The sequence below is a fragment of the Hemicordylus capensis genome, chromosome 4 (assembly GCF_027244095.1).
Source record: "Hemicordylus capensis ecotype Gifberg chromosome 4, rHemCap1.1.pri, whole genome shotgun sequence".
NCBI classification, from domain to species: domain Eukaryota; kingdom Metazoa; phylum Chordata; class Lepidosauria; order Squamata; family Cordylidae; genus Hemicordylus; species Hemicordylus capensis.
Window position 1 is genome coordinate 164,874,464 of NC_069660.1, and position 14,625 is coordinate 164,889,088.

General features: G+C 44.3%; 1 long non-coding RNA gene across 1 annotated transcript; it reads right to left on the reverse strand.

Annotated features, from left to right (window-relative positions):
* Window positions 1-2,312: 2,312 nt before the first annotated feature.
* LOC128323634 (uncharacterized) lies at window positions 2,313-12,903 on the reverse strand. Its single transcript, XR_008306398.1, has 3 exons — window positions 12,772-12,903; window positions 11,634-11,694; window positions 2,313-2,861 (listed from the first exon to the last, which is right to left on the reverse strand). It is a non-coding gene; the product is annotated as an uncharacterized LOC128323634 (long non-coding RNA).
* Window positions 12,904-14,625: the final 1,722 nt, after the last annotated feature.

Sequence of the window (14,625 nt, forward strand, 5' to 3'; positions counted from 1 at the left end):
CTCCTCTCTATTTTGTGCCAAAGGGCATCAAGATAATTAATGTAAACCGCCCTGAGCCTTTTGGAAGGGTGTTATAAAAGTTTTAATAATAAGAAAGAAAGAAAGAAAGAAACTAAAGGGATATCATAGCTAATTTTAGTCTTGACCCTGCTGTACTCAGATATTACATTTCCATTTACTTCCATGAAAATGTCAAGATGACATTGATTTGACTCAACAATTGATGGAGTGGTAAAGATGTGTGTTTTTCTGATTCAAATAAGAAAACAAATGTAGCTCACAGAGAACTCTGTTCTGGGAAGGATGCCCCCCTTCCACCCAATCTTTCATTCCTCGCAGCAGCTTCCTTTACCAAGCTGGCTGGATCAAATGTGTTCATAAAAAGCATGCCCTAGTTGTACTCTCAGGAGTAGGGAATGTAGTTCAGGCAAAAGAACCAAGTCTCCATGGGTTTTTCATCTGATGATACATAACTTTCTAGCTTCAATACTGTGATCTAAATGGTCAAAAGACAATCTCATCATTGCTCCATGTGCAAGCCCTGAGTGTGTGTGTGTGTGTGTGCACGCCAAAGTTGTGCACCACAGAAGCATGTAATTGGGAAGCAACCCAATTTATCCAGCCCCCTGTGTAGCACAAAATCAGCCCTCCCCAATCGCCCCCAAGCAAACTCTGCAATCTAGTTCAGAGTGTTCCTTTTGCAGGTAAAGCGAGGTAGACCAAAGACTACCTGCTCCCTTGGCAGGTAGATGGAAGACTCCTGAATATTTCTTCAAATGACTCAAGGAAACCCAGCAATATGCTAGTAGGCAAAAACTTCCAACACGTCTAGTCTGTCTTATCCTGAGGTAAATGGTCCAAACTGAAAGCTTGTTCAGAATTTATCGAGCAGACTCGGGAGGTCCGCAAGTTCATGCATCAGAGCTCTTCCATGCCATTAATTAGATACTGTTTTAATTGTGTTTTAATAGTTTTAACTTTTTAATTTTAATTGTTGAAATGTTTTAATCTTTTATTGGCTATTTTTATTGTCCTGTAAACCGCCCAGAGAACTTGTATTTTGGGCAGTATATAAATGTATTAAATAGATAGATAGATAGATAGATAGATAGATAGATAGATAGATAGATAGATAGATAGATAGATGTGGAATTTACATAGGGTATTAATATTTTTGCTATAGCAGTGGGGAAAACTAATGACTGCTGATTCTTCAAGCAGCAGAATAGAAATCCCAAGATATCCTACATACATGTATTACTCTCACTTGAACCCAGTGAACAATTTCTCTGGGAACACTTGAGCAATCAGTGCTCCAGAATTCTATCTAAACTATGTTGAGCAAGGTCAGGAATGTGTTTGTAATATTTCTTGGTGATTGCTGTGATGAGCTCCATGTCTTGCCTTGAGACTAACTTGTGCTTCACTCACTGCTCTAGTCTGCTCTGCAATATGCATTCTGCACTGCAATGAGTACTCAGTCAAAATGTGACTGGAGGCGTCATTTTAGTTGAGATTATGGCTATGCTTGCTGGCTGTTAAAGGTGCTGCTGTGGCAGCTGTTACAGTGCTGAAGTAAGGAATCATAATTGCGTGTGAGAGGGCAGCTTGTGCCAATGACACTACTGCAGTGCAGGCACTGTGGCTGGTAGTGGATTCCGGGTCAGTGATTCTTTTTTGACCATTTTTGTATGGTGTGTTTGGCAAAATGTGGTGTTCTGTGTTGGGAGGAATTCTGTGCTTCTGTTCTGCAGTGTTTTTCAAGGAAGGGTTGCAATATTTGTGCACTCTCCTTGTTCGGCCATAGGGAACAATGGGGAACTCAAAACACCCCATTGTTCCCTATGGGTAGGTCCTGAGTGGGCTTGCTGGCATGGCATGATGGGTGCTACCTACCACCCAATGCACAAAAGAAATGGGCAAGCAGGCAATCTAAAACAAAATTTTAACCTTTCCCCCAAACCCCAATAGGATCCACGGGAAGGTTTAAAAAAAACACCTAAAAATTGCCTGCTTCCCCATTTCTTTTGTGGATTGGGAGGTAGGTGGCATCCATCATGCCCTACCACCCAACCCATTTTGGTGTCCCCAGGACCTACCCATGGGGAACCATGAGATGATTTGAATTCCCCATTGTCCTCTTGGCCGAGTCGCTCAAATTGATTTGAGATTATTCACAATGGCCACTGTTTCAATTAATTAACTCAAGTATTTTCCTATTTGATTTGAGCTTGAATCGAAAAACCATTCTGTGCACTTCTTTAGTCCAGAACTATCAAATCATTTAATAAAATTCCAATCCCATTAATGCCTTATTTGCTAAATTTGAGCAAATGGTTTCTTAAACATAATTTGATGATGTGTTTTTCATAATTTTTGGATAAACACCTCAAATTCTCTTCCATCAACTATTTAATAGCTCATCACTTTCCTTCCATTGTTGCTGTGCAAAGATCCCAACACTGGCACCTTTTCTTTTCCCTCCTTCTGGTTTCCAAGCTGTCAGAGAAAAGGGTGGGACTTGAATGCTTTTTCTCTTCTTTCTCAAATCTTTCCAGTTGCAGCCAGAATTCATTTTCAATATATATTCAGACAGCTTTGATCCCAAGGCTGCATTAACAAGGATTAGCTTTCTGCCCATGAGGGTGAGAGCCAGAGACTGAATCTGCTGGCCGAACAACTTCTTTTGAATCCTCCACAGGAATTAATGCCTTTGCCTTGCTCTGTTTTTCTTGAGATTGATGTCCCTTTTCAGGACAGTGGACCATGAAGAAGAAAGCCAGCCCCCAACAGAGAAAATTGTGTGGGCTGTGAAGTGTTCTTTTCCCAGGTGGCCCACTTGAGCAGGATTTTATCTAGCTCTAAATTGAGAAATATTGCAGTAAAGAAACAAAAAGGTTTCAATTTCTAGTGTCTTCTTTCTGTTGTTACAATGACATACAAAAGAAAAGGAAATGGATGTATATCTTATTTTAAAATTTAATGGACCAACTTTCCTTATGCTCAAGATAGTTTGCAATTCATAATTTAAAGAAATAGCAATTTAAAATACACTTAACACAATTTAAGAAATAGCATCAGAAAAGACAACCAATACTAAAAGCAAGCAATAAAACCCAAGCACCAGTATGTTACATTTCATTGGGGACTGGAAATAAAACATGAAGGCTAAATGCTTTGGGAATTTAAGGGATGGCGCTTGGAAGACTGACAAAACAAAGCATTAGACCCTGGGACTGGGTTTTTTGCTTTTGGCCTTTGGAGGATCACTTTCACCAAAGACCATTTTTCCAACATTGATATTGCTTCAGTATAGCCCTGACACTATATTTATGCTCTAGTAACCTGGATCATTTATGACTGCAATGAACTCTCCATGGGGCTGCCTCTGAAGACAGTTTGGAAGCTACAGCTGGTGCCACATGCTGTTGCTCATCTTTCAGTTAGAGCAGGATTTTAAGAGAACAAGTAAGTGATTTGAGCTAAGCTGTACTGGCTGCCAGTGAGTATCTGAGTACAATTCAAGGAGTTAGTTTTAGGGGTGTGCACGGAGCCATTCTGACTGGTTTGGTTCAAATTTAAACTGAATCGGAACTGAACTGGTCTGCAGACTTCCAGTCCACGAATTCATTAGACCAGTAGGGAGGGTCAGCTTGTGCACTCGAGCTGGTTCGGCCCAGTTTGACAGGTTTGGAATGCTTGTAAAGGGGAATCTGGTAAGGGGGATCCCTAGCAACTAAAAGGGGGATCAAAAGAGTGGCAGGGGGACTGGGCAGGAGGCCATCTTATGTGCTGCTGCGGCTTGGTGGCGGTGTGGCAGGGTCTCATCAGGCCCTGCCGGCATTCCCCCACATCAGCACAGGCCAGCGGGGCCCAAACTGGTGGGGGGGGGGTTTACCGGCAGGGCCTAGAGAAGCCATTGCCAGCCCACTGCCACCGCTGCATGTAAGGTAATCTCTCACCCATCCTCCACCACTCTTTTGAAACCCCTTTTAGTTGCTAGGGATTCCCCTTTACAAGCATTCCAAGCTGGTTGAACTGGGCCAAGCCAGTTGATCTGAACTGGGCCTGTTCTGGTTCAAGCTTAAACTGTTCTGGTTCAAGCTTGAACCGGCTGAACCAGGTTCAACTCGAACCAGTTCTGCACACCCCTAGTTGGTTTTCACCATTAAAACCTCCATGGCTTCAGCCCTGTTAATCTTGGGGAGTGCCTCTGCTTATAAGCCTCCCAGAGCTTTGAATCTCATTACAATATTTGCTGCAAATTTAATACAATTATATCATAAGAGACAGTCGAACAACCGTCCCCAAATGAGTACTCAGTAATAGCTTCATGTCATTCTGGAGGAAGGTATTGCCACAGGGCTCTATCCTGGACCCTGAGCAGTTCAAATTTCATAAATAACGTAGAGGAAGGGAAAGAATCAGATTTGCAGATGACAGGAAGCTGGCAAGGATAGCTAACACCTTAGGACACAGAATTAAGGTTCAATCTGATTTGGATAGGCTCATACCAGGCCCAGCAAACCAGATATGATGCCAAATGTAAAGTCTTCCATTTGGTTGAGAAAAACCAAATACGCAAGTACAGGATGGGGGAGACCTGACTTGGCAGCAGAACATGTAAAAGGGACCTAGGTGTCTTAGCTGAACCTGAGTCAGTAGTGTGGTGCAGCTGCTTAAAAAGTAAATGCAACCTTAGGCTTCATTAGCAGGAGCATAGCGTCTTAGATTAGATGAAGGGCTGCCCCAGGGTTTAGGAATATGCTCCCTGTCAAAATAAGAGCATCTTCATCTTTGATGGCTTTTAAAAAGGTGTCTCAAGGAACACCCGTTATCTCAGGCTTTTAATTAAAATTGTAAGTGTGCCACTTGTCAGGGGGAAGAAAAGCTGCACCTGCTAAAATTCCCTTTTCTGTGTATCTGTTAAAGGTACAGGGTAAAGGTAAAGTTGTGCTATTGAGTCGGTGTCAGCTCCTGGCACTCACAGAGCCCTGTGATTGTCTTTGGTAGAATACAGGAGGCGTTTGCCATTGCCATCTCTCGTGCAGTATGAGATGATGCCTTTCAGCATCTTCCTATATCACTGCTGCCTGATATAGGTATTTTCCATAGTCTGGGAAACATACCAGCGGGGATTCAAACCAGCAACCTCTTGCTCCCTAGGCCAGTTACTTTCCCGATAGCTCTGTCTTCAAATCTTCCCAGTCCTTTATCTTAAGTGAATGAAGCCATTATCTGATGAGCTGCACCTGCAGAAAGTTCCTCCACTATGAATGTACTAAAGAGACAGGAACCCTGTCTTTTCCATCTGTCCACCCTACTTGATGGTAAGATTCTTTTTATCCTTTACTTTTTGAAACCATAGAAAAGTAGCGTTGTACAAGGATTGGTAAGTCTGCCAGAAAGGGAGGGAGAGAGAGAAGAGGGGAGGGGAGGGGAGGGGAGGGGAGCTGATGGCTGCCATTCTTAGTTTTATATCCTGCCCAGCTGGAAGCACTATTTCATTAAAATGAAAACAGAATAGTCTCAGGTGAACCAAAACCGTAGTCATCTGCATCTATTTCTGTTGCAGCTCCTTCCTATTTCCTAGCTTATTGTATAGGCATCTCTATGTGCACACTTTGCAGTTAGATAATAATAGTTAATTGGATAATGAGATAGGTTAACTGATTTCAAGTGCTGATGGCATGAATAATTTCCTATCTTCTATACATGGCAATTTAATTATGTTAATGCTCTGGTCAGTGATAATGCCGACTTTAGCAAAATTTGGACCATACGCCGGAAAGACTGCTTGCCTGAAAAATGTTCCAGAGCTACTCACTGGACGTGTGCAGACATCGCATGGAGCTTTGTCTGAAGCTGAGCTCCACGTGACCCCCCTCTGGCCTGCAAGCACAAATCCCGCCCCCCATCCCCATGTGACTGGCTCCTTCCTTTGTAGGTTAGGATATGCCGAGATTGGTCTCGACATCCGAACCCGTCAGTCTCAGCTTATGCTAACCCATTTGCTTCAAAGAACCCAAGATCTGAACCTCACTCCAACCCTCGGGCTTAGAGATCAGGTTCTCTATAGCAAATAGGCCGAGATTGGTTGGTAAGGTAAGACTGGTGAGTTTGATGGTTGCGGCCAATCTTGGCATATCCTTACCTAGGAAAAAAACAGGCACTCACACGGGGAAGGGAGGGGCTGCTCCCATGGCCAAGGGAAGCCACGCAGAGCTCAGCTTCAATCGAGGTTCCGTGTGATATCCGAAGCTGCCCACTGACTCTTCCAGCTTCTTCAGCTGCATGAGGGAATTTCTGCAAGCATAGGTATAGCATCCATTGGACAAGGGGGGTGACAAATGTCCCCTGGCCCACAGGGTCTGAGCGGCCTCCAAGGCCAGTCCCCTCTTGCCATCATGCAGGCCCATCCTGGAAGGCCCCACGGCAGTGGCGCCTCTGGCACACACTCGCCGAGCAAGCAGCAAGCCCTTGGCCTCGGCTCACACCATGCATGTACAGCTGCCCTGCTGGTGGCTGCCAGACAGTCCCTTTCTGCTCTAGAGCCAGCTGAGGAGGGAGGGCAACAAGCCCTGTGGTGACGGCGGTGGCAGTGACAGCACACATGCTGAGTGAACCGTTACCCTAAATTCCTTCAATCAGCCCATCAGCAGTGGTTAAGACTGAAACCCAATGTGCACTTACCTGGAATTACATCTCATTGAACAAGGAAACATGGAGGCTTGAGCTGCATTAGTTGTTGTTGTGGGGTGCCTCCCCACCCTCAGCAACAAACAAACACTTCACTCAAGGAGTTTGCTTGCTCTAAGCCAGCCTCCACGGGCAGCCAAGCAAAAACAGAACGGGAGGGCAACAGACCGGCCATTTTAGGGTGAATTTGGATCCGCTGGGGTGGCACCTTTACAAGATGGCCTGAGTTTTCACAGCAAAGAGCAATGATAAGGCAAAAGGGAACAGCTGCTACTACGATGATGATGATGATGATGATGATGATGATGGACTGAGATATGAGAGGGCATACATTTAATATGCCATTAAAGTCAACGTACATATTTGTAAGATTGAGGCTGGAATCGCAGGCACATATTGTTTCTAAGTCCAAGTGAACTCTGTGGGACTTCTGTCCCAGTGCACACACTTCAAATTGCACCCTAAGGACCAGTTTCAAGCTAACCTTCGTCTGCCTGGTCCTTTTTGTGCTCATTGAGGGGGAGGGGGAGGGGAGAAAGAATCCGCTTGTTTCGTCACTACATGCAAGAGTGACATCCTCTTAGAATATTTTTTTAAGGAAATGCCAAGTAAAAATAATAGAGGGGGACAAATGACATCAGACATCAGGGGTGTGGCTTGGGATGCTGGGGCACATGCGATGGAGGCACCCTAGCTTGACTTTGTCTTGCTACGCCCCTGACTGCAAGCAAACTGATGGAACCGCTGAAGCTGTGTCCATGCTGCCTGCTTACTTGTCTCCAAATGAAGAAAATGTGCCACTGGCATGAGACAGTACAGGGCAGGATGGAAGTGGAGATTGAGGAGCTGCTCAGCTGCTCAGGGATAAGTCTCCCTCCCCCCTCTCACCATGACAGACTGTTGGAGCAGAGCAGAGACAACTCAGATGTTGCTGACAGCAGCACAACCACTCTCAGAAGCTGCTGCAGCTGGGCCAAGCAACACAGAGGACAAATCTCTCTTTTCCCTCACACTTATCAGTGGTGCTCTGTCAAAAGCCCTGGACACTACCCATGCAGCCCCTTTCAATAGAGAACTGCCCCGGAGAAAAGAGGGCGTGTGGCCATCCTACTATGGAGGGACAGAATAGCCATCTCTAAACATCTGAAGCACTATCACACAGAAGGAGGAGCAGGCTTGTTCTCCATTGCTACTAAGAACAGGGCTAAAACACAAGACCAGCCCTGCTGGATCAGGCCCAAGGCCTATCTAGACCAGCATCCTGTCTCACAAAGTGGCCCACCAGATGCCTCTGGGAAGCCCACAGGCAAGAAGGTGAGGGCATGCCCTCTCTCCTGCTATTGGTCCCCTGCAACTGGTATTCAGAGGCATCTTGCTTCTGAGGCTGGAGGTGGCCTATAGCCAACAGACTACTAGCCATTGATGGACCTGTTCCCCATGAATTTGTCTAAGCCCCATTTAAAGCCATCCAAGCTAGTGGCCATCACCACACCCCATGGCAGAGAATTCCATAGATTAATTATGTGCTGTGTGAAAAAGTACTTTTTTTAGTCGGTCCTAAATTTCCCAACCTTCAGTTTCATGGGATGGCCTCTGGTTCTAATGTTGTGAGAGAGGGAGAAAAATTTTCTCTGTCTATTCTCTTTACTCCATGCATAATTTTATGTACCTCAATCATATCTCCCCATAGTCACCTCTTTTCCAAACTAAAGAGCCCCAGATGCTGTAGCCTTGCCTCATAAGGAAGGTTCTCCAGGCCCCTGATCATCCTGATTGCCCTCTTCTGCACCTTGGCTTGATACCAATGGCTTGATATCAGATATATGTATTACAATCATTGATCAGCTACAAATTACAGCAATACTACATTTGTTGAAAATCCAGTCCAACAGATAATATGCTTCTCCACAGCAATGGAGAAGATGGAGTCTGATGTTAACTGTTGGTGAATCTTGGTGAACACACCTAGATGGAGCCTGATGTTAACTGTTGGTGAATCTTAACAGCTGCCCCACAAAATTAGTCAACATTATAGGTGACAGATGACTTCTTATCGGATAGAAGGAGCGGGGCATAAAATGCATCAGTTCGTCCAGGGAAATGCAATAACAAGGGAGTAATAAAACTATGATAATTATCAAGGGGGAGATAATTCAATCATAAAATTGAATTTAGGGGAATTGAGGGGGAGATTTTATGGTATAGAAGGGAATGACTTGAAATTATAAGGCAGCAGATTTAGGCTAGACATGAGCAGGATCTTCCAAAGTGTAAATGTTATTTAACCGTGGAACAATCTTCCTCCTGCAGTGGTGGGTTCTCCTTCAGATAATGTCTTCTTCGTTATGAACCCCACCGCCCATTGAGATCATCAGGAGAGGTCCGTCTGCATTTGCTACCGGCTCGTCTGGTGGCTACTCAAGGACGGGCCTTCTCCATTGCTGCCCCGAGGCTTTGTAATGCGCTCCCTAGTGAAATAAGAGCCTCCCCATCTCTGACAATTTTTTAAGAGTCTTCAAAGACGCATCTGTTCACCCAGGCTTTTAACTGATACTGTTTTGATTGTTTTTAATGTTGTTTTAGAATATTGTTTTAAAAATTTAAATTGTCATATTTTAAATGTCTTGTTTTTGTTTTTAACTAATGTTTTAATGTTGTTTTTATTTTGTTGTAAGCCACCCAGAGACGTAGGTTTTGGGTGGTATAAAACTACGTTAAATAAATAAATAATAAATAAATTGGACATTTTCAAGCTGTGGCTGGAGAGCCATCTGTCAAGGATGCAGTAGTCGTTTCTTGAACTGAGCAGGGGGTTGGACTAGAAGGCCTCCAATGTTCCTTCCCACTCTAAATTCAATGATTTTATGATTCTAAAATGTGTAACAAATAAACTTTACTTAACACCATGCAGCTCTTCTTATAACAATTGTTTGCAAAATGGCTGCTCCTCTAGGTTTCAGTTCTCTGCTGCCTTTGGAGTTATACATATATGGTCCTGGAATGTACTTTTGGGATGTGGAGAAGGAATGCTCTTTGTCTATGAAAGTTGATTCTTCTCCATGTATCAGTTAGATTTACGTACCTAATTCTACTCATTTATTCATATGCCTTCTACCTTCAAGGCACCTCATACAAAACTCATGAGACTTGAAAACAATGTTACGCTACCTGTGGTTGCCCCACTTTTCTGAGCAGTGAGAATTTCCAGGGGTTTACAGTGTGCCTTGGATTCTGGTTTCCTTTGCAAGGAGAGTCTTTGTAATACAAAAAAGACAGTGCCACTGTGATGTTTGGTTTATTTACACAAATGTACAGGTGGAGCACTGGGTGGAGATAGAAGATTACAGGCCTTTCCTGGGAGTCAGCAGTCGATTGCATCAGAGAGGCCAGAGCCTGCATCCAGAGATGCGACAGCCTTCTGCCTTCACTGCTCCAAAGCAGAGGCTCTCTGAATTCCTTCCTTGAGGCTGCTCCTAACAGCTCACCTGCTGTTTTTCACTCGGGCTTAACATACAAATCTCTCAGGGGAGAGGAGAAGGGACACAGAGTGGTGTCACTTTCAGCTCCTCCTTTCAAGTGGGTCGCATGTGATTTGGGCCACGGTGTTGCTTATTCAGATTAGTCAGAAACCCCATTCAGAGCTTTGTTTTTCAAAACCCACTCACAGTTACAGCTTCGAAAGTGGGTAGGAAGTCTCTCTTGCAGGCAATATCACCCCCCGCAGCTGCTTGTGGTTACAGAGGTGGTTGTGTACACAGGGAAACCTGTAACCCCCCTGTGTACACAAACACCGCTGTGTGCATAGGGAGTGGCTAGAGGGGTGAGTGACAGCACTGGGACAGAACTTCCTTTAAAAAACAACAACATCTGAATGGGGCTAGAGTAATTAGCAAAACATCCTCTGAGCCTCTTTGCCCACATTATCCAGTGGGCGAACATACAAAAGGACAGGCAGTCAGCTAACTATCCCAAATTCACAACAATAATAAGACAATCCAAATATTCAAAGCTACAGCAAACAATTAAAACACATGCACAAATAAGCAGAATTTAATATAAGCAATATTAAAGCAACAGCCTGTTAGAAGCAAACTAGATTATTAGGCGCTCCTGAAAGAAATTGAGCAGACTGCTAAAGTGTGAACAACTTGTTCAGTTCCATCTTTTCTAAAATTCTAAAGTTCCCCTTTTCCAGTCCCATGCAGCCATTTAAATTATGACAGTATATTATCAATGTCCTGTGGCAGAATCCCATCACCTGCAGGTAGTTTGATATGTATTTGTGGGCATATTGATGGGATTGTCACCTTCCTACATTTGGATAAGATTTAAAAACCTAACTATGGGAAACTCCTATATTGGGCAGCAGTGATATAGGGAGGTACTGAAAGGCATCATCTCATACTGCACAGGAGGAGGCAATGGTAAACCCCTCCTGTATTCCGCCAAGAAAACCACATGGCTCTGTGATCGCCAGGAGTCAACACCAATTTGATGGCACAATCTTTCCTTTTCTTTATTAGGCGAGCAGCATCTTCTTTGCCTGGAGGGGTTCCAGATGGAACATGACCATGGGGTAAACTTAGAGTTTTTGTTTAGGACAGACATAAAACTGTCTCAATTTCACACAGTTTAAACAAAGGATTTTTGGGCTATTTTGACACTGGGAGATGTGATTTATTCCCTAGGTAACACATCCATGGCCATTGAGAATGTACAGTGCAATCTGGCTGTGTGAGTGTCCTTGGCAAGACTACACCCCCTGCAGGGATGGGTTATTATACCACACACACACACACCAGTGATAGTTTATTATACTACACTGCCTCTGGAGAGGAGCTACTATGAATAAGGTAATAAAAGAAAATTGCAGATGATTTTGAAAAAGGGCTTTTATTAAGTCTTTAGAGTGAACAGGCACGACAGATACTTACTTGTGTTTCCGAAAGGTGTCACCTCAGTCAAACAGTTGCTTCTCCTTACTGACTAATAGTGCTACAAAAGAAGATGCTGAACTGTGAATACTGCACAGCCAAAAGCATAGAAAGCACCAGCCTCTCGGGAAGATATTTTCAGACTTTGTAAGCATCTTCATAATTGGGCTCAAGGATCACCCAGAGCTATAATCATGCTTGCCACATTTCTTTGTGGTAAGAATCAGACATTAGGGGTGTGCACAAACCGCGTTTCAAACCTTGGTTTGTACATAGTTTGGGAGTGGGGAGCAGGAGCTTTAAGAAAGAGGACAACAGGTCCTTACCTGCTCTCTGCCACCCCATGCAGCTTCCTATTGTGTGTCCCAATAATACCTGTGCAGTGCCAGCATGCACATGATGCCCGTGCATGCGCGGGTGCTATTTGCATAGTGAGCATGATGTTGCTGACCATGCAAATGGTGCCCACGCATGTGTGGATGCCATGTGAGTGCTGGCCCCACGTGGGGATTCTTGGGACATGTGCCAGCCCAGCAGGAAGCTGCATGGGGCAGCAGAGAACAGATAAGGACCTGCTCTCATCCAGGGGTGTAGCTAGGGGAGAGGGGGCCCGTGTTCATCCCTCTCTCGGGCGGCCCCCCAGAGTGAGGGAGACAATGAAGAAAATAGGGAGAGATGGAACTGGAGGGCCCTCAGGAGCTGGGGGCCCGTGTTCTTTGAACCCTTTCATTCAAGTATAGCTACGCCCCTGCTCTAATCTTTCTTAAAGCTCCTGTTCCCTGCTCCCAGACTGTGCTTGAACCGCAGTTCATGGACATCCCTATCAAATGCTTCATTCAGTATTATCCTTCTCACTCCCAGTAAGAATGAGGGAAAAACAACATCTGGACTCAACAAACTTTGAAAAGAAACAAAGACAGAATACCAACAGCACAGGTTTCTGTCTTCAGCATTCATGGTCCAAGTGTTGAAATCCAGCACCTACCAGAGGGATCAATGAATCCCAAGTGTCTCTGCAATTAAACCACCACTTTCATCACCCGGAAGAAGAAAAAGGCATTGTTGCACATGTACACAAAACAAAGGCCCATTCACATGACCATTTGGGGAGTGGGTTGGAAGGTTAGAGAGTCCCTACCTCAGTAGCAGCAGATGATCAGAACTGAGTGAGCAAACCCAAGAAACACACAACTAAGCCTGGCAACACATCCTTTGCTGAAATGAGGAGCTGCAAGCATGAAGAGTCCAAAGGCCTAGCAGGCCTTCCCAGCATGCTTTGCACTGCCACTAGACTGGAAAGCCTCATTACATCATCAGATGCCCTCTGATTGGTCACAAAGGAGCAGGAGGTGGACCCAGCCCTGCTGAAGCCACTCCAGCTATGGGATCATAGAGTGTGCTTTGCAGAGTGGTACATCCATGGATGGCAGCACCTGTAGCCACAACTCATCATTCAGACCTGCTGGGTCCTGCTTTTTGGACCACATGACCAAAAAAAGCAAGGTGGGAGACTTCTCTCCTCCTCCTACCTGGGTTAAGAGCAGGGTACAAAAGCTGGACTACCCTGTTTTGAGAAACTTGAATTGAAAGATTTTCATGTGTTCACAAAATCATGCAACCAGGTTAGAATGCTTCCCACCCTGATTTTGATGATTGTGTGAACAGGCCTAAAGAGTCAGGCACAAGGATAAAGAGATATAACATTAAATATTCTGCAATGAGAACAAGTATTGGGTATCTTTTGAACTAACCTTGATGACACAACATGGGCAGGAGTGACAACTGAGTGTTCTAAACAGCTGGGAGAAGGGCAATTTTGATGCATTTCATGAAGTGGGATCGGGTGGATTTTGGACACCTTGAAGCTCTTCTTCTACCATAGAGTCTTTGGTTCTATTCATACAACATATTTGTGGATACAAATGCACAAAGAAGGAAAGCAATAGGGTTGCCCCCACTGGCTGTGTCCCTGACTTCCACACAAGCACACATTCACTGGCTTTGTTCAGAGCTTCAAATGAAAATATGCAAGTCAAGACAGGGCCAGTAGGCATGATCCCACTCCTTGTGTGATCATATCCACAGATGTCATATGAGCTGAGCTTTTATATGGCCTTTACTACTCCCAGCCTCATTTCCCCATCTACAAAATGAGGAAAACCCCTTTAAGCGGGGACACTGTGAAGATAAATACAAAGTATACAAATCACTTCAATATTTTAATGTGTGAACAAAACATACAGTAGTAAGAAGATGAAGTTAATGGGCTGGTTTGGATGATGCCATATTTACCTGAATCAAAGTCTAAGTTTTTTCCCCAGGTTCTTTGATGTTAGAAATCAGAGGGTCAGTTTAAATTCAATGTCCTGTTCCTTTGGGGTAAATAAAGGTATAACCTGGATTTTATCTCTATTTTTAAGTGGGTTGTCTTAAATTCAGAGTAGTCTTTTTTGACTCACGAGAGTTAAAGGGGAATGTTCTGAGAGTATTCCGTGGATGCATCTTTCATAGATGTTCTGACATCCAATGTATTTCTTTATCGCTGGGCGGGGGAGATGTTTCATCCAAACTATTGCTCTGCATGCAAATTTCAATGAGTATCTGGGTCACGTGTAAAGCAATGGTTTAGACAAGCCACCCCACTATGCAATAAAGCACCAGGAGGACATCAGGGCCTTTTGGTAAGATGTCAGGACTGGGGCACTCTTGGTGTGTCTCCCTTCTAATCACATGAGCCAGAACAGGATTGTCTGGACTGGTCCTTTGAGGGTGTGGCAACCTCTGAATAAACGAGCTCATTCTGGAAATTCTTGAAAAAGCCAGGTCTCTCATACTGGGCTAAAAGTTATCTCTGCACTTCCTCTCCTTGGCTTCTGTATGCACATAGAAACAGCCTGTTGCCATGGTGATAGCTGTAACATCACAAATGCTATACAGCCATTTATAAATGACTAATTGTTCTACATTTTAAACAGCAGGCAAAATGCCCAAG